The 25,480-nt window shown below is 35.3% G+C and overlaps 2 long non-coding RNA genes and 1 pseudogene across 2 annotated transcripts in view; 2 read left to right on the top strand and 1 right to left on the bottom strand.

The window, feature by feature from the left end:
• LOC145720622 (uncharacterized) overlaps positions 1-25,480 on the bottom strand; it is a 324,122-nt gene that overhangs the window by 49,869 nt on the left and 248,773 nt on the right. The gene's annotated exons all lie outside the window — the stretch shown is intronic.
• Positions 1-25,480, top strand: part of LOC145720623 (uncharacterized) — a 134,249-nt gene that overhangs the window by 6,303 nt on the left and 102,466 nt on the right. The window contains exon 2 of the long non-coding RNA XR_014143725.1: positions 17,431-17,571. This is a non-coding gene — a long non-coding RNA (uncharacterized LOC145720623). The remainder of the gene's footprint in view (positions 1-17,430; positions 17,572-25,480) is intronic.
• Positions 23,648-23,716, top strand: LOC115941188 (U4 spliceosomal RNA; annotated as a pseudogene).

Below are 25,480 nucleotides of genomic sequence, written 5' to 3'. Positions count from 1 at the left end.
CGATGGACTCTGAAAAACAGGCTGGGGGTTCTAGAGGGGAGGGGGGTGGGAGGATGGGTTGGCCTGGTGGTGGGTATTGAGGAGGGCACGTTCTGCATGGAGCACTGGGTGTTATGCACAAACAATGAATCATGGAACACTTCATCTAGAACTAATGATGTAATGTATGGGGATTAACATAAGAATAAAAAAAAATGAAAAAAAAGAAAAAAGTAAACAAAAGGTACTCTGTGAATGTGTGCAAGTTTCTAGGAGTGAGAGAATGCTGTAGGAATGACCTGCTATCAAAATTAAATAAGCTTAAGCTACACAGAATTGCTCAATGTTTGTTCAGAGAGGGTAATGAAGTTGGCCAATATGCTTTACGTTTTACAAACTAATATATAGCAAACCATGACAATTATAATTTTCTGTTAAGTCAATCAGTGCAATCTGTCTTCAAAATAACAAATTTATGTATCTATTTTCAACATGTGTGGAGATTCATAACACACATTTCTCTTATTTTAAACCCTATGATTAGTAGCAAAAGACTTTTTATATTATATTATATTATAACAATATAGGAATAGATGTAAATTCTGAAGCATGAAAAAGAACAAGTCTAAAGGCACATGGGATGTACTCACCAATCAGCATGGATGAGGTTTGGGTTATAAAGTGAATCTTTTAATCTTCTCAAGTCAATGCCTAAGATATATTTATTATAAGTGTGTGAGATAAATTCTTTCTTTTGGCTACATTGCAGTAAGGCATCTGATAAAGTATTTGATTCTGATGAACAGAATCAAATTCTGAGAAACAACAATTTAAACTAGAAACAGAATGAAATTACAGATTGAATTGAACTTAAAAAAAAAAGTAAGGGGGGGCACCTGGGTGGCTTGGTCATTAGGTGTCTGCCTTCGGCTCAGGTCATGATCCCGGGGTCCTGAGATTGAGCCCCGTGTGGGGCTCCCTGCTCAGCAGGAGGCCTGCTTCTCCCTCTCCCATTCCCCCTGCTTATGTTCCCTCTCTTACTGTCTCTCTCTGTGTCAAATAAACAAAATCCTTTTTTTTTTTTTTTAAAGTAAGGGGTAAATAGTACGTGATTCTTGCCCTAGCAAGGAAAAAGTGTACAATATGGTAGAATGCTTCCTTGTTAGGTGCCTGCATTGTAGAGACCTGGCTTCCAGGCCAGTCCTTGTTTGGTGCTTAGGATGTGTATGAGAGTCAGGTACCTCCTGCATTTGGTGCCAAAAGAGGTTCCTCACAAAGCTTTCAAGGTAAAAAATAAATATCTTATATGGAAAAACTAATTAATGTTAAGAACCGTCCTTTAGGAGCACCTGGCTCAGTCGAACTCTTGATTTCGGCTCAGGTCATGATCTCAGGGTTGTGAGACTGAGCCCTGCTTTAGGCTCTCTGCTTGGCGGGGAGTCTGCTTGAAAATTCTCTCTCTCTGGCCCTCCCTACCCCCCCCTTGCTCTCTCTCTCTTTCTCTCTCTCTCAAATAAATAAATAAATCTTAAAAAAAGAGAACTGTCCTTTATACTGAAACTATGATCTTTTTGGTATTTGGTGCAATATACAGTTTCTTTTATTAAGTGAGGGGAATAGTAGATGCTAGGGTGTTTTGTGTAGTTTCTTTCTCTTTCTCAACCTTCTCCTTATCCTTCTCTTCCTTTCTCTTTCTTGTTCCTCCTTGTTTTAATTTATTTGTTTCTGTGTGTCTTAACTTGGCAAGATAAAAAATTCACACCTGATGTCATTTCACTGTTTTCCTTTCTTCCAATATTTTACTGGTTCATGAGTTTAAAAGCATGGAAATCTTTGATCTATTGTAACAGTATGGGTTTCTGAAAAATCTGTGTTAGAATTACCTATCCAACAATAAGTTGTCTGTGAAAAAATAAAAATGTATACCTTCTCAGGATTGGTATGAGAAACAGATAAGATCATACAACAAAACACTTAGCAAGCTGCTTGTTCAAAGTAAATTATCAGGAATGTTAGTTTCCCTTCCTTCTTCTAATGGCATGGGAAACAGTAAACGTCCTATCCCAGGCAGTATGAGTCAGTACAACTGTACTACATAGAGAGATTTATAACATAAACTGCCTAATAGTTAAGAGCTTGGACACTGTTTTCAGATGACTTGGTCCAATTTTAAATCCTAACTTAGCAAATTTTTTGTTATTGTTGTATAACTTCAAATAAATTACCTGAGTTAGCTCACTGATAAAATGGGACAATAGTAGCTCTCAGTGATAGAAGAATCAAGTAATTGAGTTTATCCAAATCAGAACTGGCTCTGTAGTCTTTATTTTAACATGGAAAGTCGTGATGCATTTTATCTTCAGAGGGAGAATCTATTTCCTTTCCTTTTTTTTAAAAAAAATCTTATTTATTTTGGGGGAGGGGAGAGAGGGAGAGAAAGAGTGCACGAGTGGGGGGAGGGGCAGAAGGGGAGAGAGAGAGAATCTCAAGCAGACTCTGCACTGAGCACGGAGCCCAACCCGGGGCTTGATCTCGCAACCCTGAGATCATGACCTGAGCTGAAATCAAGAATCACATGATTAACCAATTGAGCCATCCAGGCACTCCTATTCCTTTTCTTTGCCAGCTTCTAGAGGTAGCCTGCATTCCTTGGCGCATGACCTCCTCTCCATCTTCCAAGTCAGCAGTGGCTTGTCATATCTTTCTCACTCTTCTTTACCCTAACACTCCCTTTCTGTAGTAAAATTTCTCTCTGCCTCCCTTTTATAAAGACCCTTGTGATTACATTGGGCCAACCCAGATAATTGAGGATAATTTTCCCATCTCAAGATCCTTAACTTAATCACATCTGCAGAGTCCTTGTTACCATGTAAGGTCATACATTCATAGGTTCTAGGAATCAGGACATGGACATCTTTGGGAAGCAAGATGGTTGGTTACTTTGTACTCAGATATCTTTTAAAAATAAAATTGTAGGATAGAAAAAATACCTTTAGGGTAAAAATAAAGAGTAACATGAATGTTCTCTGAAATATATGTATTGTCAGAATAGATAGCCTGGCCTTTTGGCTAAGATCAAGTGTGGAACAGATGGAAGATTCAAAAAGGTATGACCTTGTCTCCCATCTCATTTGGTGCATGTATAGAAGGCAAATATTTAGGATTTATCCAAACATAATATATGACTCATCTTTTTTCATATCTTTACTAACTATATACTCTGTTGAGCCAATTGGTTAGCTTTTACCCAAAACTATAATGTTCAAATATCATTTCTAATGGTATACTTTTTTTGTACTCTGGAATAAAATCTCATTATACTGAAAGACACGAAGTCACTAACCAAAAAAAGTATAACTTTCTAAGTATTGTTTGGCAAAAAGATGTAAATTGTACAGTTGTTAAAAATTAGTCCTTATTTATTAGGAAGTTTATGTTAGTTAACCTAAAATGTTAAATTAAGTACAGAGAGCAGAAGCAAGGGTAGAAGTTGGCAGAGTAGGAGGATCTTACCTTGTCCCATGGATACACCTAGATAACATCCACGTCAGTGTAAATAAGCCAGGAAACAACCAGAAGACTGACAGAACAGACTTTCCACAGCTAAATGTAGAGAAGAGGCCACACTGAAGAGGGTAAGAAGGGCAGAGACATGGTTCAGAGCCAGATGGACCCAATAGACTACCCATGGGAAGGAAGGATGCCACGGGTGTGGAGAAGGGAGAGGAGCAGAGCCCACATGAGGTGCCCCAGGCATGAGGGACCAGCACTGGGAAAATTAATCCCCATAACATTTGACTTTGAAAACCAGAGGGACCTAACACTGTGGTTCTTACAATCAGTGGGGATAAACACCTGGAACCTTAAAAATCAGTGGGCTGTCTTCTGGGAAAGCCAGAGGATGGTAGGAAACTGACTCCCTGCCCTTAAAGAGATAGCACAACAAATAGGCCTGCTGAGATACAGCACTGAAGCAGCAGTTTAAAAAATGCCTGGGGTGTTTAGGAAGGAGATTTATTTACTGATCTCAGAGCATGTGCTGAGGGGCAGGGATCTTTGGGAGACTTCTTCAAGAACAAAAGGGCTGAATGGGAGAAGATATTTACAAATGATATTTCCAACAATGGGTTAGTATCTAAAATATATGAAGAACTCCTATAACTCAACACAAAACCCCCCCCAAATAATGTAATTAAAAATGGGCAGAAGACATGAACAGACATTTCTCCAAGGAAGACATACAGATGGCCAGCAGGCACATGAAAAGATGCTCAACATCACTCATCATCAGGGAAATGCAAATCAAAACCACAAAGAGATACCACCGCCCACCTGCCAGAATGGCTAAAATAAAAAAACACAAGAAACAACAGGTATTGGTAAAGATGTGGAGAAAGGGGAACTCTCTTGTACTGTTGGTGGTAATGCAAACTCGTGCAGCCACTATGGTAAACAGTATGGAGGTTCCTCAAAAAATTAAAAATAGAATTATCATGTGATCTAGTAGTTGTACTACCAGTATTTACCCAAAGAATATGAAAACACTAATTCAAAAAGATATATGTATCCCTATGTTTATTCTAGCATTATTTACAATAGCAAAATTATGGAAGCAATCCAGTGTCCATTGATAGATGAATGGATAAAGAAGAGGTGGTATATATATTCAATAGAAGATTGCTCAGTCATAAAAAAGAATGAAATCTTGCCATTTGCAACAACATGGTTGGATCTAGAGAGTATATTGTTAAATGAAATAAGTTAATCAGAGATAGACAAATATCATATGATTTCACACATATGTGGAATTTTAAAGACAAAACAAACAAACAAAAAAGAGACAGACCAAGACATAGACACTTAACTATTGAGAACAAACTGATGGTTACCAGAGGGGAGGTAGATGGGAGGGTGGGTGAAATAGGTGAAGGGGATTAAGAGTACACGCATTGTGATGAGCACCGAGTAATGTATAGAATTGTTGAATCACTATATTGTGCACCAGAAATTAATAAAACACTGTATGTTAATTTTACTGGAATAAAAGTAAAAATGAAATAAAAATTAAGTGTAGAGAGAAATTCAAACAAGCCACAGAAGAAATTATTGATAACTATATCCAGCATTTAAAACACTTAAATACATTTTGAAATCACTGTTTCCTGTAACCTCCATTTATGCTTATAAATCTTTAAATGTCCTGGAGAAGAATCCAGAGGTGCAAAACTTTTCCTTCACGAATCAATTTCTTTCCAATCCATATTACTTTGTAACAAAAGCTGTCAGAGGGCCTTCTGCCCAGTCCCTGCTGAATATACTCTATTCCCCATAATTCCATTTCTTCCTGTCCTTTGCTTACAACTGGTGGGACCAAAGGGAGAAACATGACCTAAATTAGGCCATTTTGTCTCCCAAGAATTGAATTGATGTTGGACAGACTTGCTCATTTTACTGTGCGTATGGGGTTATAAGGTATCTGAGTGATCATGACCATGTTTGGGACATGTGACTGGTGGAGCCAAGGTGGAGGGAGAGAGAAGAAAAATCAGACAAAAAAGAAGCGGATATCAGACATTTGGTTACAAAGGGAGAAAAGCAGAAAGTAAATAGTTCCCAAAAGATTCCCACCCCCCTGGTTTTAGTTCCTCAGTTCTTTTAATTTAATTTTTATTTTTTTTGTTACGTTCAGTTAGTCAGCATATCGTACATTATAAGTTTTTGATGTAGTGTTCAACAATTCATTAGTTGCATATAACACCCAGTGCTCATCACAACACATGCCCTCCTTAATAACCATCATCCAATTACCCCATCCCCTTACCCCCTCCCTTCTGTAACCCTCAGTTTGTTTCCAGGAGTCCATAGTCTCTCATGGTTTGTCTCCCTCTCTGATTTCTTCCCATTCAGTTTTCCTTCCCTTCCTCTGTGGTCCTCCACGCTATTCCTTATGTTCCACATGTGAGTGAAACCATATGATAATTGTCTTTCTCTGCTTGACTTACTTCACTTAACATAATCCCCTCCAGTTCCATCCATTTCGATGCAAATGGTGGGTATTCATCCTTTCTGATGGCTGAGTAATATTCCATTTTATATATGTACCACATCTTCTTTATCCATTCATCTGTTGAAGGGCATCTTTGCTTCTTCCACAGTTTGGCTATTGTGGACACTGCTGCTAGTGATGCTGAACATTTTTTTCACCTGTCAGCCATTTGTATGTCTTCTTTGGAGAAGTGTATGTTCATGTCTTCTGCTCATTTCTTGACTGGATTTTTTGGGTTTTGGATCTTGAGTTTGATAAGTTCTTTATAGATCTTGGATACCAGCCCTTTATCCAAAATGTCATTTGCAAATATCTTCTCCCATTCTGTGGATTGCCTCTTAGTTTTGTTGACTGTTTCCTTTGCTGTGCAAAACCTTTTTATCTTGATGAAGTCCCAAAAGTTCATTTTTACTTTTGTTTCCCTTGCCTTTGGAGATGTGTCTTGAAAGAAGTTGCTATGGCCAGTGTTGAAGAGGTTACTGCCTATGTTCTCCTCTAGGATTTTGACGGATTCCCATCCTCAGTTCTTACTGCATTTTACTTTGGGTTCTGTGAAGTACCCATTTAGTTTCCCAATAAATTTATTTTTTACCTAGATTTAAGTTATTTGCATTCAGCCCTCTCCTCATTAATTTATAGGGGAAATCTAAGCACAGACAGGTTAAGTATTTGGAAAGTGCAAAAGCAAGTTATCAGAAGAGCTGGGAATAGATTCCACGACTTGAGGTCTTGTGTTCTTTGAATTCCATGGCAAGGGAGTCATGGGCTGGATAAAAAGGAGGTAAAAGTAACCTCTATGATGTACATCTGGATACTTATATAAAGGCTATATGTTTCCCTGAGAATTCTGTGAATGACATTTAATTTTCTGTATACATTTTCTCACGTGTTAGTGTTTGGTAGTCAGGTTACCCAGGTTATTGATTCTTGAGCCTAATTCTCTTGTGGAGATTAAATTTGTAATCAGAAGTGGAGATGACATTCCTCTCTCTAAGTGTTTAAATGCATGCATTCCTAGAATTAGCAAATTGGGCAAATGAACATTATGAGAGTCAACATCTCTAACATAACAGGAAAGTTATAATAATATAAATACCATATATATATATATATATACATATATTCTGATGGTATATAAGGGATTTAGTGCAATAAAAGTAATTATTTTTATATATGAAGCATTTGCAGTTTCTTCAATGTACATACCTGAGATTTTCCATATTAAAATAAATATTAAAACAAGGCAAAGTTTAGTTCCCCTATTTTCCTACCAACTGTTTAAGAAAATAAGCTCTACTGAGTTTAATTCACAAAATATGGTTACCATCTGAATTCTTACTTTGGAAATTTAAGAGTAGTTTTGAAAATAAAGTGCAATAAAAATACTGTTAGATCTGACAAATAGCCAAATTTATTCAAAAGTAGGATGAATTGGAAACATAATTTTAAAAGTGAAAATTATAATCATTCATTAAGACAATTTAGACTATTTCCTTTTCTGGAATTAGAATTTTAAAAAAATCTTTTATTTGTATTTGTCTGCAATTGCTAATTGAACTACGCTGGCTCCCCATACAGGATAATATCCCTTTTCAACTGCATTACAGACTACTCTTTATTTCACTCCTGGAACTAAAGATAAACACACACATCTACATATGTAAATATATAAAAATATATTTTCAATGAAAACTTGACCATAGTTTGATTTGATATTAAAATAGTTTTAAGTATTGGGAGAGTTTTTATGTTTTCCATTTTGCTTTCAAATTATTTAAAAAATAACAGCTAATGAGTGTTTTACTGTAATTTACTGAAGAATTAAGACGAAGACAAAAAATTTCACATAACTCTGTGTCTCAGATAAGCCTACTGACATGAGACAAAGGGCAATTTAAATTCATAGCCAAAAATTTTAAACAATTCAGAAAGTGTTCAATTATTAAAAACCCAAGGGAAGTTCTGCACTTAGCCATGGTTTGCCAAAAATGTAATTAACAAAGGTTAAAAAAGAAACCCACAAATGAATGTAAAAGAAGATGAAAAAATCTGGCTGAAGTCATTTTTGAAAAAGAATTGAAGGCATACTTAAATTACTAGATATTAAAATATCAATCTCGATTGGATCATTTCCATAATCATACTAATATACTTTAAAAAACTAATATATTTTTTATTTCCCATTAAAACTATAGAGCAACTACAATAAAACTTTTCTTCCCTCACAGACTCCTCCAGGAACTTGTCCCCTTCATGTCTCTCACCTCCTATTGTCTTTATTTCCTCATCATCCATTTACTCTTCACCCACTCCTGTCTGGCCTTCAATGCTCATTACTCCATCAAAAATGCTCTTGTCAAGGTTTACAGTGACTTGCCCGATGAGCACTTCTTAGTCTTTATCTTATTTGTCTTCTCAACGTCATTCAACACAATTGATTATGCCCCCCCACCTTCTTCTTTTTCTTCTTTTTTTTAATCTCCTCTCTTCCCTTCAGGGACACTAAATTTCCTGGTATTTATTTTCTAATCATTAGTGTCTCCTTCATAATTTCTTTTGTTTGCATCTTCTCTTCTACCAAATGCTAAATGCTGGAGTTCCAAGGACTTGGCTCTGGGGTGTCTTCCTAAGGTCCTTCTGAGCAATCCCATTCATGTCCATAGCTTTGAACATCATGTATATTCAGACACCTCCCAAATTTTATAAATGCCACTATCACTTTTGATCTCAGGTCCAAAAATCACATATTCAGCTGCTTGTGTGACAGCTACATGTGAGAATTTCAATCTTAACTTGTCCAAACAGAATTTTTGACTTTTTTTCCTTCCATCATACCTGGTCTAAATCTATACTTCTCTATCTCGGTAAATGGCACTATTTATTAAGGTCAGAAGTGGGGTTTTTCTTTGACACCTCCCTTTCTTATCTCATATATTTTATTGCAAAGCACTACCCACCAGCCAGAAACAAATGCTAAATCTGTCAACTTCTGAACTTCACTGCTAGGATCTTGCTCAAGCCACAACCATCTCTAATTACACTGTTGGAATGGCCATTTGTGTTCAGTCAGGATGGGCTAGGTTACACTATAATAAAGGCCCTGAGAATCCTATCACAATGTATATGCATATCAAATCATTGCATTGTACACTTTAAATATCCTACAAATTTATTTGTCATTTATACCTCAATATAACTGGGAAAAAAATAATGGTCCCAAAATCTCAGTGGTTTGTTATAATAAAGATGTACTGAGGACATGCTTTTTTGTCCATCATGAATAGACTGAGATTCTGTTGCACATCCCTGGACTCTATGTCCCAGACAAATGGATCAGGCATCACATCTAACGTTGCCAGTTGTTGTGTAGGGAGAATGAGTGAGAACCCTGGATGATCTCACACTGCCAATTAAATGCTTCAGCCTGGAACTTACATGTTATTCCTTTCACGACTCAGTAACTAGAATGTTACATGTCTCTCCAAGCCACAAGAGGGCCAGGAAGTGTAATCATTCCATGTATGTGGCAGATAGCACTAATAACTGTCACTTTCTAATGAGACTCCCTACTTCCAGGGTTGTTCTCATATCAATTCTCTGAATAGTAGCCAAAAGGACATCTTTCCTTTTTGTTGTATTTAGGATTAGATCCAAAATTTCTGTGGACGACAAGGCCCTATGTATTCTAACTCTGTCTATTTTAATATCCTAAACCTCTAGCCACTCCCCTGTGATGTTCTCATCAACACAGAAATTATGCTCAGTCTTTCTCTCCTAGGACATGAAAAAAACAGGTTGTCCTCATCTGGCTCCTTCATTGTGGCTGCCTTCTTATACTTTGATTCTCAGCTTAAATGTCTAATTACCAAAAAAAGATCTTCCCTAAACTTACTATTAGAAGAATGTTCTCTGTATTATCTTTTTTTTTTTTTCCTATTTAAAGATCACTGCATCCCACTTATTTCCTCTGACATGCTGCTCTACCTTCTGGAATTGTTTTAATTGCTTATTTACTAACCATTTCCATCACTAGAATGTAATAATAAAGATATCTTCTCATTATCCTTATCACCTAACACCCATAACTAACTTGTATAATATTTTTAATCGAATGAATGAATGAATAAAAATCTAAACCTATGAAAGCAGTGATATTGCCCTCATAGATATAGAAGTGTTAGAAAAGAAATGGAATATATATGAGAGCATGGCCAGATCCCAAAATATATTCCAGATAGATTAAAAGATTTAAAAATTATAACATTAAGAAATGCTATAGGGCGCCTGAGTGGCTCAGTTGGTTAAGTGACTGCCTGCAGCTCAGGTCATGATCCTGGAGTCCCTGGATGGAGTCCCGCATTGGGCTCCCTGCTTGGTGGGGAGTCTGCTTCCCCCTCTGACCCTCCCCCCTCTCATGTGCTCTCTCTCTTCATGTGCTCTCTCTCTCTCTCTCTCAAATAAATAAATTTAAAAAAATCTTTAAAAAAAAGAAATGCTATAAACTAGGGGTAAAAAAGAAAAACTATATTAGTAAAAAATGCTGAATGTAAAACTTTGTATAAAATAATGTATAAAAGATATATAAAAGAAATCAAGGGGAGATATCAGGGTATTATCCCCTAATAATTTAAATCTTAGAAGTAAAAAGTCAATAGAGAAAAGAACAAATGAAAAAATATTTACAACCAATATGATAAAAATAGTTGATATTATATATATACTTATTTTATAATATATACATATACATATCCTTTGGGAGTCCTTCCTAGTGCTGCCTAGGAGCCAAGGGAACATGGAGTGTGTAGTAAAGAAAGGAAGTTACAAATTATATGGCCTTGTGATCATTTATAGTACTGAAGATTAAGCTATTTTTTCCCTTTCTAGTCTGTCACATATTTAGTTATATATTACAAATTTCCCTCCTTTTGTTCTATTTTCACTAACATCTTACACAAGAGTAGTGGTGGTATTGATCATAATAATTATAGGATATATATTTATAGGATAATGAGAGAGGAATGAGACTAAATTTGAGGAGGGCTGATCATTCAGAAATGGTTGCGATGTTTGATTAAATTTTGAATTTCCTATTTTGAGGAGAAGGTCTTTTCCACTTTTGTGAGGTAAGTTGCCTTATGGTTAGGCAAAGAACATTGCTATTGTTTAGAGGTTTAAGTGTGGGAGTTAATGACCTTACTGATGTTGAGTATCTACAGTGTGGGTTATGATACATAATGTAATTGGCTTATTGAACATCCACTCATACTCCCTTGCAGCAAGACTTCCTGGAAAGATCAAAGATGAAATACTGGAAAGATAAAAGTTACATTTATCAGATGGCCCTTCAGCTATGATTGTGCTTATGACCTACGTTTTGGCCAAGTGGGCATTTCTACTGTGACAGTCATGAGGGAAGAGACACGATATTTTGGCAAGAATGGGGCAAGAAGATTTGGCTTTTCTTGGGCTCAAATAATGACAACAGTTTCCTTATTTGCTTTCTGATCATGGGGCAGAGTAATGGCAGCAGCTGCTCTTTTAGCTGGAAAATTTTGCCATGTGATTCTGGAAATTATATAAAAAAGTCACTTTCTATTTATTTTTTAATTTCATTTGTACCAAAGATAAAGGGAACTAGCTAATAATTTTCCTCACCTAGAGTGGATTCTGTTGTCTGTAAGAACGCTGATCAATACAGATATTCTTTCCATGTTCATTGAACAAATATTTATTACATCCCTAGTATGTGCCAGTAGTCAATAAATGTAATAAGTAAATCTGAGAGTATGTTAAAAAGTGCTAAATTAAATGGAAGGAAATTTTAAAAAGTAAAGCAAAGAAAGGAGAAAGAAATGAAGAGGAGTTAGGAGTGTGGAAAGCAGATTATAATTTTAAATTGGGCCATCAGAGTAACTTTCATTGCAAAGGAGGGAATGAAAAAGATCTTGAAAGAAATGAGATTAAATCGTTCCAGGCAAAAGAAAGAGTCTGTGCAAAGGCCCTGAGGTGGGCACATATCTAATATGCTAGAGAAAAACAAAGAGGCCAATGTAAAGTGAGCAAGACAATGATATAAGAGAGGTAACAGTAAAAAGAGGGGGAGGAAGTAACAGTACACATTTAAATGAATAAAGGAATTTGGCTATTTCTCTAGTGAAATTGGAAGCCTCTGGAGACTTTTGAAAAGTGAGATGTCATTTATGCTGTAAAAACATCCACCTGGATATTTCATTGAGAATAGACTGTAGTAGGAAAAGGACAGAAGCAGGAGATTATTTACGAGTTATTGTTGTAATCCAAGTGAGATATGATGTTGGCCTAAATCAAGGTGGAATCTGTGGAGATGTGAGAGGTAGTAGAATCTGGATGTATTTCAAAGTTAGAGGCAATAACATTGTCTGAGAGATTGGATATAAGATATGAGAAGAAAGAGGATGACTCTAAAAGTTTCAGACCTGAGGAAATTTAAGTACAGAATTGCCCTCAGTTGAGATGGGTGGAGTAGTTTAGGGCTAATGGCTCTGTCAGGGAGGCAGTCATTGGAATACAGGTGGCATTTAAAGTCTTGAGACTGGATGAGATCACCAAAGAAAGGAATTAGGATAGAGAAGGGGTCCAAGAACTAAGTCCTGGAAGAGTCTGCCATTAGAAGTTGGAGAAGAGGAGCTAACCAAAGAGGTAGAAGGAGCCAGTGAGGTAGTGAGTGAGGTGTTCCTGAGATGCAAGTGAAAAAAGTGTACTTAAGAAAAGGGGGAGAGCACCTATGTTGAATGCCACTGAAGAAAGATGAAACTTGAGAAACAAGTTTTCCCACCAACATGCATGAGGGTTCCTTTTTCTCCATATCCGCACCAACACCTGTTGTTTCATGTGTGTGTGTGTGTGTGTGTGTGTGTGTGTGTGTGTTTAAGCCATTCTGACAGGTATGCAGTGATATCTCTTTGTGGTTTTGGTTTGCATTTCCCTGATGATGAGTGATGTTGAGCATCTTTTCATGTGCCTGCTGGCCATCTGTATGTCTTCCTTGGAGAAATGTCTGTTCATGTCTTCTGCCCATTTTTAATTGCATTATTTGGGGGGTTTTTGGTGTTGAGTTATAGGAGTTCTTTATGTATTTTAGATACTAACCCATTGTTGGAAATATCATTTGTAAATATCTTCTCCCATCCAGTAGGTTGTACTTTTGTTGATTATTTCCTTTGCTGTGCAGAAGATTTTTATTTTGATGTAATCCCAATAGTTTATTCTTGCTTTTGTTTCCCTTGCCTCAGGTATCTAGAAAGATGTTGCCACAGTCAATGTCAAGGAAATTACTGCCTGCGCTCTCTTCTAGGACTTTTGTGGTTTCAGGTCTCACATTTAGGTTTTTAATCCATTTTGAATTTATTTTTGTGTAGGGTGTAAGAAAGTGGTCTAATTTCGTCCTTTTGCATGTAGCTGTCCAGTTTTTCCAACACCATTTGTTAAAACAAAACAAAACTGTCTTTTTCCTATTGCATATTCTTGCCTCCTTTGTCACAGATTAATTTACCATATAATCTTGGGTTTATTTCTAGACTCTCTATTCTGTTCTTTTGATCTGTGTGTCTATTTTTGTGCCACTACCATACTGTTATAATTACTACAGCTTTGTAGTATATCTTGAAACCGGGGATTGTGACACCTCCAGTTTGGTTCTTCATTTTCAAGAATGCTTTGGCTATTTGGGGTCTTTTGTGGTTCCATAAAAATTTTAGGATTATTAGTTCCGTGAAAACTGCTATTGATATTTTGATAGGGATTGCATTAAATCTGTAGATTGCTTTGGGCAATATAGATATTTAACAGTATTTGTTCTTCCAATCCAAGAGCATGGATTATCTTTCCATTTGTTTGTGTCATCTTCAATTTCTTTCATCAGTGTATTATAATTTTCAGAGTATGGATCTTTCACCTCCTTGGGTTAAGTTTGTTCCTACATATTTTATTATTTTGGTGCAATTTTAATAGTACTGTTTTCTTAATTTCTTTTTCTGCTACTTCATTATTAGTGTATAGATGTGCGATGGATTTTTGTATATTGATTTTGTATCCTGTCACTTTACTGTATTCCTTTATGAATTTGAGTAGTTTTTTGGCAGAGTCTTTAGAGTTTTCTATATATGGTATTATGTCATCTGCATATAGTGAAAGTTGTACTTCTTCCTTACCAATTTGGAAGGCTTTTATTTCTTTTTCTTGCCTGATTGTTGTGGCCAGGGCTTCCAGTACTATGTTGAATAAAAGTGGTGAAATTGGATATCCTTGTCTTCTTCCTGACCTTAGGGGAAAAGCTCTCAGTTATTCACCATTGAGTATGGTATTAGCTATGGGTTTTATGTTGAGGTATGTTCCCTTTAAACTTACTTTGTTGAGGGTTTTTATCATGAATGGATTTTGTACTTTGTCAAATTCTTTTTCTGCATCTATTGAAATGACCATATGTTATTTTTCCTTTCTCTTGTTGATGTGATGTATCACACTGATTGATTTGCAAATATTGAACTACCATTGCAACCTGGACATAAATCCCATTTGATTGTGGTGAATAATTTTTTTAATGCATTGTTGGATTTGGTTTGCTAATACTTTGTTGAGGATTTTTGCATCTATGTTCATCAGAGATATTGGCCTGTAGTTCTCTTTTTTGTAGTGTCTTTATCTGGTTTTGGTATCTGGGTAATGCTGGCCTCATAGAATAAATTTGGAAGCTTTCCTTCTTCTGATTTTTGGAGTAGTTTGAGAAGAACGGGTATTAACTCTTCTTTAAATGTTTGCTAGAATTCACCTGGGAAGCCAACTGGTTCTGGACTTTTGTTTGTTGGGAGTTTTGTGATTACTGATTTAATTTCATTGCTGGTAAACAGTATGTTCAAATTTTCTGTATCTTCCTGGTTCAGTTTTGGGAGGTTACATGTTTCTAGGAATTTATTTATTTCTTCTAGTTTGTCCAATTTGTTGGCATAATATTCTCTTATAATCTTTTGTATTTCGGTGGTGTCAGTTGTTATTTCTCCTCTTTAGTTTCTAATTTTGTGTGAGTCCTCCCTCCCTCCCTCCCTCTCTCTCCGTTTTTAATAGGTAGTATGAAAATCAGATTTAAAAATTATCTGACAAATATAAAACTATTTAAGATAATCAAAGATAAAAATGTTGGTGAAAAGCTTTATATTTGAACTTAAATTTAATAGAGCTTCATTCTAGTAGCTGGCATGTTGCACAGCTCTCATTATCCAAAAATGGAAGCTTAGAAATTTGTCAAGTATATTTATATTTATATTTTTAATCTGGCTCTGAGATTAGAGGGCATTTTTATGTGGATGTTTTCATACAGGACAAAATGAGTGATGTATTTGATAATAGCTTTACAATTAGAAACAGTTTATGACAACTGAAGGTATAATGAGATCAAGCACAGCATGTGGCTTTATGGATATCTGGTTTAATGTAGGAATCAGGTTTGGAGATTTTGAGAGTATATTGCTGTTATACCAATTGGATATTTGGGTCAGGTATTTACCATAAGTGGAATGCGTGATTTGAGATGGAAGTTTCTGGTAAGAAGCTAGAGCAGGTAAACTAGAGATTCATGTTGGTTGTGTAGATGGCAGAAATAATATTCTGATGGGGACATTTCAAACCTGTGTTCTTTAAAGAGAACTATCCCATCTCTTCATAAAGGTAGGCCAGAAAAATGCCTGCAACCACATAGTACTTTCCCCAATTGCAGTTTAGAGCCTTATAAATAGTTAAATAAGAGGCACAATGTTTACAACTAAATAATATCAGAATGCCTTTATCTTCCATGGCAGAAACTTAATATGGCTCTTGTAACACATTTATTTCCTGCTTTATGTAGAATTGCAGAATTGCAAAGGAGTCCTCTAAATAATTAACCTGTTAACATTTGGACAATAGATGGTTTTCTATGTAGCTGACATACTGAATCTGCTAAAAAGCACCACAAACAACAACTTAATTATGGCACAATTTGATACTAGATCTTTTTCCAGACAAGAATTAACATAGATATCTAACATTAGTTGAGCATTTACTATGTGCCATGCCTAAGTGAAAAACATTATAGAGACTATATAATTAGATCCTTACAACAACTGGAAATTGTTTTATTCCCCCATTTTACAGATGAGGTTAATAAAAACTTGCCTGATGTCTCACAAATAGTAATTACAGGCCAGACACTTTAATTCTGGAGCTTAAATTCTTAGTCACTTAACTGTCTTACTTCCTGTGTCACCTACCTCTTGGATGGTTCTGGAAACATGAAATTTCAAGTACTAGTAGCATTCTTATCTTCCTATTTGCTATAGCTGAAGAACATATGAAAAACTGACCTGTGTATACTAGGTAGACTAGGTACAGATTAAAAAGTGGTGTGTCTATGTGGAGGGGATGGGGATGTGTTGTGGAATGTTTGGAGCAGGACATAGAGAGAGGAAGAAGAAGCAGGGACTACAATTATCCCTATATTACTGCCTCTTAAAATAGGAATTAACTCTAAAAAGTAACCTCAAATATATGAATATCTATTAAATTGAGGGTTCCTAAGAGTGAAGATCTGTTGTTGTTGTTGTACTACCAATTGGCTATAAAGAGAATTATTTATATTACTGCACTGGAAAGCAAAGAGTATAATAATTTTGAGGGTGGACCCTGAAATCAGATTTCCTATGGTTAAGTCTTGGTTCTGCCAATATCTTAGCCCCTCTAAACCTTGGTTTCATCTTTTCTTCCTAGGTCAAAGGATCATGAGAAATAAATAAAACAATCAGTACACATGAGACTTTTATCACAGCATCAGTCATGTTTATCTTTTATCATAATGAGAAATTTTGATTTAATATTGGGAAGTTATTTCTGGTGACTTTTAAAAAAGTCAACTTGTTAGGAAGGATGGTTGTACTCCATAATCTGAAATGACTAATGTGTAATTTTGTCTGCATTTGGGTGCACATCTCAGATGTGTTTCAGAGGTCCTTTTTAACCCTTTGGTCTATTTCTCTTTTTCATGTTACCTCTTTTCTCCATTTTTGTTGGTTTCTTTTCAAAATATGGTTATGTAATTCATTCCATTTCTAATAACTAAAAGGAATATTTATTAATGCACACTCATAAACTTATGGACCTGTTTCAGTTTGAACTACACAAAAAAACACAAAACAGCCAAGCAAACAAAAAAAGAAATGTTCCCTTTTTAAACAAAATAATATATTCAAATAATTTTAAATAAATTTAAATAAAATTTAAATTCTAAATAATAATGGGGAAGTTGCAAAAAAGCTAGGTAGAAAATGACAGGCCATTGCATTTAGTTATTCTCTTGTATCTTTATTCACTCACTAACTCATGTATTCATTTGTTTCTAGACACAATGATCACAAATTTACCAAGTGACCACTGCATGCTATGTTGGCTGCCAGGGAGGATGCAGATCTGCACAGCCCATGATTCTTGCCCTAGGGGAGTTTGGAAAAACTTTGAATGTGAAAGCAGCATGACATACAAAGGTAAATAAAATTTTGAGAAAATAATGCAGAAGGTGTTTTAAGATAGCATATGATAGTTTTCATTTTTCTTTCAAAATAATATGAATAAACATAAGAATAACCACAGCTCATTTAGCTCAGCCATAATTAGGTCAGCTTCCCTCTTTTGCTTCCTAAACACATGGAACTCTTTATGACACAGATTTAATTTTATAGAATAATTTGTAAAAAGCCTAATCCTGCTTCTCTCAAACTAAAATCATTATACTTAAGCTGTTTGGATGAATTAGGGGCAAAGACCAGAATAATACTTAAAATAAAAAATGTAGACACATATATACGAAATATATGAACTGTGATTTGAATCTTACTAAGGTTTTCTCTCTTATGAGTGGTCATGCTGGGTAAAGTTTTTGATAAAGCTGGTTATCTCCATAAAATATGAGAGAACGAAAAGTCATAAATGCATAGGAACATAAAATTGTTACTTTTTAAAATTCATTCACTAGACTAAATGTATGCTAATATATACTATGTCTGGTGTCAGGTACTACTAAAAAAAAGGTGATATATTCCTCATCTTCAAGGAAATCATACTAAAGTATGCATATACACAAAGACAACTAGTGTGTTAAGTAAGATGGGGGCAAGAGAATGATCAACTTTTGGGAAACTGATATAATATTTCACAGAAAATGAGATATTATGCTGTACCTTGAAGAAGTGTTTCAGGATTTTATTGCTTTTGTCCATGTTTGAGCCTCATCAATCCCTTCTCTAATGAGTTAACATAGTCTACAGTGCTTATGTTGTTCATGGGTGGGATTAATACATTAACTTCAGAAATCATTAAATAATAAACATGCATGGTAAAAGTTCAAGCGTTACCAATTAAAAAGAACAAATTGTATATATCTACAAGGAAAAAAATTGGAATAAGAAGAAAACAAAGAAAAAAATACTTAACCCCAGAAAGGAAGGACAAAAAGGGAGAGAAAAAGTGGTAACAATATAAAGCAAGCAAGAAGATGGTAGCACTTACTTAATCACAATATACGTAATTGGGTTAAATTACACAATTAAAAGAAAAATGGTAAGATAAAGTGCAAATTTTTATCATATGGTATTATTAAGAAGTATATCTAAAACAAAAATAAACTGAAAAGTTGGGATGTAAAAATGAAAAAAGATTTTCTGGGAAGTACTAAGTAAAGGAAAACTAGAGTAATTATATTAATGTAAAAAAAAAGGAGTAGATTTTAAGCTTAAAAAGTCCAATAAGATATACAGACAGGCATGGCCTAATGACAAGGATTTTAATTTATCAGAAGCACAGCAGTTCTGGGCGCCTGGGTGGCTCAGTTGTTAAGCGTCTGCCTTCAGCTCAGGTCATGATCCCAGGGTCCCGGAATCGAGTCCCACATCGGGCTCCCTGCTCCCTGGGAAGCCTGCTTCTCCCTCTCCCACTCCCCCTGCTTGTGTTCCTGCTCTCGCTGTTTCTCTCTCTGTCAAATAAATAAAATCTTTAAAAAAAAAAAAAAGAAGAAGCACAGCAGTTCTAATCATATGCTCTCAGGAGAACATCTTCAAAATGTATTAATTAAAAATTTCCGGAAGTGTCTGGGAAAAGTAAAAAGAGGAGAGTTAATATTATATTGACAAAAGAATGAGAAAATAAACATATATCTTTGAGTCAAGAATTTAATACACAATTAAATTTTCATTTATCTATAAATTCAACAGAAAGACATCCTCAGACCTGGATGGCATAAAACAACTTATTATATACATACTAAGAGATGAGTAAATTCAACATCTCAAGAATTGGGAGGTTTGTAAAATTAAAGGACTTAGATGTGAACACTAAACCAGTAGAATACAGAGGTATGCTTAACTAGTAGTTAGAGAATATTTACAACTCTCAATATAAATAGCAAATCTTTGATTGGCTGAGTAACATTTACCACAAAAAGTTTTAGTTGAAAATTTCAGCATTGTAGGGTAAGTATAGTCCTGATTATTAGTGAGAATTCAATCAAAGAAACAAAACCAGTAATTCTAAATAATAATAATTCTAAATAATTCTATTTAGTCTGTCTATCTACCTATCTATGTTAAGGATTTTAACCATATGCAATTTTTGGAGCTGCTTAAACAGTCTCTGCAACATTTGTCTTCTTGTCTGATGCTGGAGCTTGATACTTATAGGGCAGGCATTTGGGAAACAAAGATTGATGTAAAGTGAGAGAGAGCCAGAACAAGCTCGAACAGAAGTGCCAAGGAAATTCAGTGGGGAAAAGGATAGAATTTGCAAGTGGTTCTGGGACAATTGGACATCTGTTTGGAAAAAAAAAAGAACTTAGACTCATACCTCACACCATAAATAAAAAATAACTCATGATGGATTATAGAGCTATATGTAAGAGCTAAAACTTCTAGGTTGATCACATAGGAGAAAATCTTTGTGGCCCTAGATTAGGTACAAAGATCTTAGAAATGACACCAAAAGCAGACCAAAAAAGAAAAAATGATAAATTTTTAAAAATTTTATCATAAAAATTATAAATTTTTATCATAAAAATTAAAAATGTCCAGAAACACTCCAGCTATAGACTGGAGAAAATATTTGCAATTACGTATGTGATAAAGGACTTGCATCTGAAATATATAAATAACTCTCACAACTTGATCATAGTAAGACAACCTAATTTAAAAAATAAGCAAAAGACTTGAACAGACCTTTCATCAGAGAAGACATACAAGTGGCTAATAAAAACTGAAATAGGTACTCAATAATCATGTTATTAGAGAAATGCCCATCAAAATCACAGGGTACCAATGCATGCCTACTAGAATAGCTGTAATAGGAAAGACGGTTAATAACAAATATTGGCTAGATGTGGAGAAACAGGGACCCTCACACATTGTTGGTTGGAATGTGAAATGGCATAGCTACTTTGGAAAACAGTTTGGCAGTTTCATAAATAGCTATATAAACTTACCTATCATAGAATCCAACATCTATTTCTATGAATCTAATGGCAACATATGTTCATGCAAAAACTTGAACAGAAATGTTCATAGCAACATATTCAAAATAGACAAAAATCAAAAACATTTCAAATTTCTATCATGAATGTATAAACAAAATGTAGTATATTCATATAATGAAAAAAACCAAAACACTGATACATTCTGTAACATGCATGAACTTCAAAATCATTATGCTAGATGAAAGATGTCAGGTCCAAATGACTATATATTGTCTGAAACCATTTATATGAAATATTCAGAAAAGGCCCCGTTAGAAATATTCTAAAACTGGATTATGCTGTTGGATACACAGTTCTGTAAATTTACTATAAGTCAATAAATTGTACACCTACACTGTGTGAATTTTATGGAATGTAACTCATACTTCAGTAAAGCTGTTTTTAAAAAAGACCAACCTGGAATGCACAAGCATGAGCTGGAGCCACAAGGATGAACTTAAATGTGTTAGTTTTTGTGCCCCTGAACTTGATGATGTGGACGTCATGCAGAGACCAGGGCCCTTTATCACAGAGCTAAACCCATATGTCTTGCCACCACAATAAGGGACAGATGGAACCTAAATTTAATTTCTTTTAATCATATAAAGGGGTGACTTAAATGAAGTACATTTATTCTTTATTTTGAACAGCACTATAATGAAATATATTTAGAAGAATCTTTAACCTCTACTGCCAGAAGATTTCCAAGAAACTTAAGGAGTTAAAAGCAAATAAAATATAGTCCATGTAGCAAAAAAGAATGCAAATAAAATATCAAGGAGAAGAGAAGATATCTTAAACATGGAAAAATGCTTGTGATATAATTTTAAATATAAAATATGGGATATGTTAACATTTTATAAAATGTAGCAGAATATGGTTTTGTTAAAATTTCTATGATGGGATTATTTCTTCTTTACACTTGTATTTCATACATTTTTTGAACTTTAAAAAAAAGTGAGATTAATTGGGGTGCCTGTGTGGCTCAGTCAGTTAAGTGTCCGACTCTGGATTTCAGCTCAGGTCATGATCTCGGGGTTGTGGAATCGAGCCCCGTGTGGACTCCTGTGCTGGGGGGGAGCATGCTTAAGATTCTCTCTCTCCCGGGCACCTGGGTGGCTCAGATGGTTAAGCGTCTGCCTTCGGCTTGGGTCATGATCCCAGGGTCCTGGGATCGAGTCCCACATCGGGCTCCCGGCTCAGCGGGGAGCCTGCTTCTCCCTCTGACCCTCTCCCCTCTCATGCTGTTTCTCGCTTGCTCGCTCTCTAAAAAATAAATAAAATCTTTAAAAAAAAAAAAAAGATTCTCTCTCTCCCTTTCCCTCTGAATCCTCACCCCCTGCTTGTGTGCTCTCTTTCTAAAAAAAAAAAAGTTTGTTTTAAGTGAGATATAATTGACATCTAACATTATGTTAGTTTCGGGTGTACAGCATAATGATTCAGTATTTGTATATATTGTGAAATCACCACAGTAAGTGTAATTAAGATCCATCATCACACATAGTTACAATTTTTTTCTTTAAACATTTTTTTATAATAAGCAAATATTATCAAGAAGATGATATTGTGATTTTATAAAATACCTGGTCTTTAACTCCAACCAAATAATCAGGTTAAGAGTGTTTATTAAATAAAAAAATTATTTTGCTTAAATGTTAATACTTTTTTTACAATATAAAAATAGTGACAAATACAATTAATATAGAGATGTACAATTGAATGCTTTTATTTTTAGCTAGTTGTGACATAACCACTAGAAGTTATTTCAGCCCTTCTAAAGGAGTAAAATACGTTTTGATAATAGATCATAGCAGCATTGTTTGTGGGCACATGACCAGTGGAGAATGCAAGTCAAACAAAACTTTCCAAGTAGTCCTGCTTTTTTCTTTTTACAAAAATACGTTTTGTAACAGTTTATTCCCACTTCAATGGAACATACAAATCACATCTTTATCTATTTATTTTTTTTCTCTGAATACCCAACTTTTACATCAACATGGATGGGACTGGAGGAAATTATGCTAAGTGAAATAAGTCAAGCAGAGAAAGTCAATTATCATATGGTTTCACTTATTTGTGGAACATAAGGAATAGCATGGAGGACATTAGGAGAAGGAAGGGGAAAATGGGGAGGGGGGAATTGGAGGGAGAGATGAACCATGAGAGACTATGGACCTGAGAAACAGTGTTCTAGAGGGGAGGGGGGAGGGGGGATTGGTTAGCCTGGTGACGGGTATTAAGGAGGGCACGTACTGCATGGAGCACTGGGTGTTATACGAAAACAATGGATCGTGGATCACTACATCAAAAACTAATGATGTATTGTATGGTGACTAACATAATATAAAAAAATTAAAAACTACAAAAAAAAGAAAAAAACAAATCACATCTTTAAAAAAAAAAGAGAGAGAAATATGCTAAATGGTTGGAGAAGCAATTATGTTAGATGAAGAGAATTGAATTTTCAACAGATTTTAGAGCATCTTTTAGGTTGGCCTTTTATAATCAGTTCTTGAGGATATATTCAGGAAAGATATATTCAGGAAGATGGGTGTGAAGCCTTGCTTTGGTGCTACAGGGTTAGTGCAAGCCTCTAAACTCTGGGGTGAGGGACTGGGTTAATCCAGAAGTCAAGCAGGAAGATCCTGGTTGCTCATGGGGCAAGTTGTTCTTTTCTTACCCATCTCTGCCCCTTAAGGTACAGAAGGGAGTAACATGTCTTAATCATTCTTGGAATCTCTTTGCTGAATGCCTGAATATTACAATTTCTCAGGCCTCTAGACAGATGCTGTGTCACACTGCTAAGGAGCATAGTATTGAACTTCCGGCTAGCTAAGGCACTATCAGCATGTAAACATCTTTGGTTTTCTGTTTTCCTTCTGAACAGTTGGCATAAACATGAGAATAAACCACAGTTTCTCTTTGTACAGCAATAATGACCTCACTTTCAACTTGTCTGCATAATCATGCAAATATAACTCAATACACATATTTTAAAAACCAAAATGAGTCTCATGTGATCTGGTCCTGCTTCCCATGAAGGAAATCATTGAAGATGTGCACTGAGCTTTGCGCAGTGGCAGTATCGTAGCCAATGAGGTTTATCTGAGGCGCGATTATTGCTAATTGAAGATGTGCACTGAGGGACACAATAAGAGAAAATAAGTCCCTACAATTTGAGTCAAAGCCTTCTGAATTAGATGAACAAAACAGACATTAGATATAGCTTGAGTGGTAAATCCTATGTGAGCATCTGATAATCTTCTTTTCAGAAATACCCCCTTTGGGCCTCCTCAGTGTCTCCGGACAGTTTTGTCCCTCCTGTGGCATCTCATATAGAACCAGCGTGTTTTAGGCTCATACCAGTGCTTTGCACATACTCCACTCAAGTAACAAGTACTTACTTAACTCAGATGTGGCTCTGACAACTGTCAAAATTTCACACTTTACTTTAGATACATCTAATTCAGCATATTTATAGCTTTCCTTCATTTTGTAAAGTTTGGAGAGTGGATTTGAGCGTTACCTCTGTGTGTAGATTAGACTATTTATATCCCTCCCAACTCTGAGATTCCATATTTCTATGGCTTGATACTTAACTCATCAATCCCTCAAAAGTACATTTCAATTGTTTCCTTCTTTTTTTGTTAGCTTTGTCTTAGTCATTAGTAAATAATTAGTAAATAAGTTTTGTAATAATTCAGCTATCGAGAGCCAAAATAACAGTGGTTTAAGTGGAAGTTAGGATTTAGAGTTCAGTAAAGGCAAGATGGCTCAGTAGCTAACTGAGACTCGGGCTACCTTGAGATTTCCATACTGTCATTCCTAGGGAATGATATTTACTGGCCTGGTCTAAATTGTACCTCCAGCCATCATATCTATGTTTTCAGCAGGAAGGGGAAAGGGAGAAGTAGCTTGCACTTGCCTTTAAGGTATGTCTCAGAACTTAATTTACATCATTTTTCCTAACATCCCATTGATCAGAACTTTCCACAGGGTCACAGCTAGCTGCAAAGGAGGCTGAAAAGGTTTTTCCCATGGCACATATGTCTGCACCCTTATCCCTGCCCCTGCTCCCAGAGTAGCCATGTGTTAAACTGAGGATTTCTATTAGTACTGAAAGAAAGTTAGAATGCTTATTAAAATATACACAGGACACTCATACTATACACACCCAAACACATACACACACATGCACACAGGTTTTCCAGAACATGTCACCATTTTTACACTCTTTAGCAGAGTGGGAGGATGTATTTTCCAGATGTCTATTAAAATTTAATTCAATAGAAATGAATTACATGCCTGTTTTGACTTGCAGCTTATTTAATGTGGCACATTTTGCCATAGGTAGCCTTGGTGTTCCCAAATACTGCTGTGTGGTTTGAGCAGGCTAATCTCTGTGATTCTCCATTTCCTCACTTGAAAATGGACATTATAATATATATCTTGTGAGGTATCATCATATTTAAATGATATAATTTATATAAATTTCTTAAAACAATGCTGCACACATAACAAATACTCAATGAAGTTAATTTAAATTAAGTTAATTTAAATGAAGTTAATTTAAATTAAATTAAAAAAATTCTCAAGTACTGTGAAAGTAAAAGATAAATGAGCCACAGTCCCTTCACTAAATGACTTTATGGGCATTAGGTCAGCTTAGTGTAGAGAAGAAAGAGTGAAATTAAGAAGCAGTGAAGAAACTTGTAATTCTTACCTAACTGTATGAGCTTGAGCAAGTTATTTCTCTTGAGTATGAGTTTTTTTCGTTTGAAAATGACATCAATTATAACATATATCAGAACTTCTTGAATATACTTGGCAGTGTATATGACATACTTTGAAAACTCAGGAACACTACTTTAAGGTTAGAAATGATATAACAGTTGCTA

This window comes from Leptonychotes weddellii, chromosome 3 (assembly GCF_054177405.1).
Source record: "Leptonychotes weddellii isolate Sample4059 chromosome 3, ASM5417740v2, whole genome shotgun sequence".
Lineage (NCBI taxonomy): Eukaryota > Metazoa > Chordata > Mammalia > Carnivora > Phocidae > Leptonychotes > Leptonychotes weddellii.
Note: the sequence above shows the minus strand (reverse complement) of the source record. Positions and strands in the feature narration are given on the sequence as shown.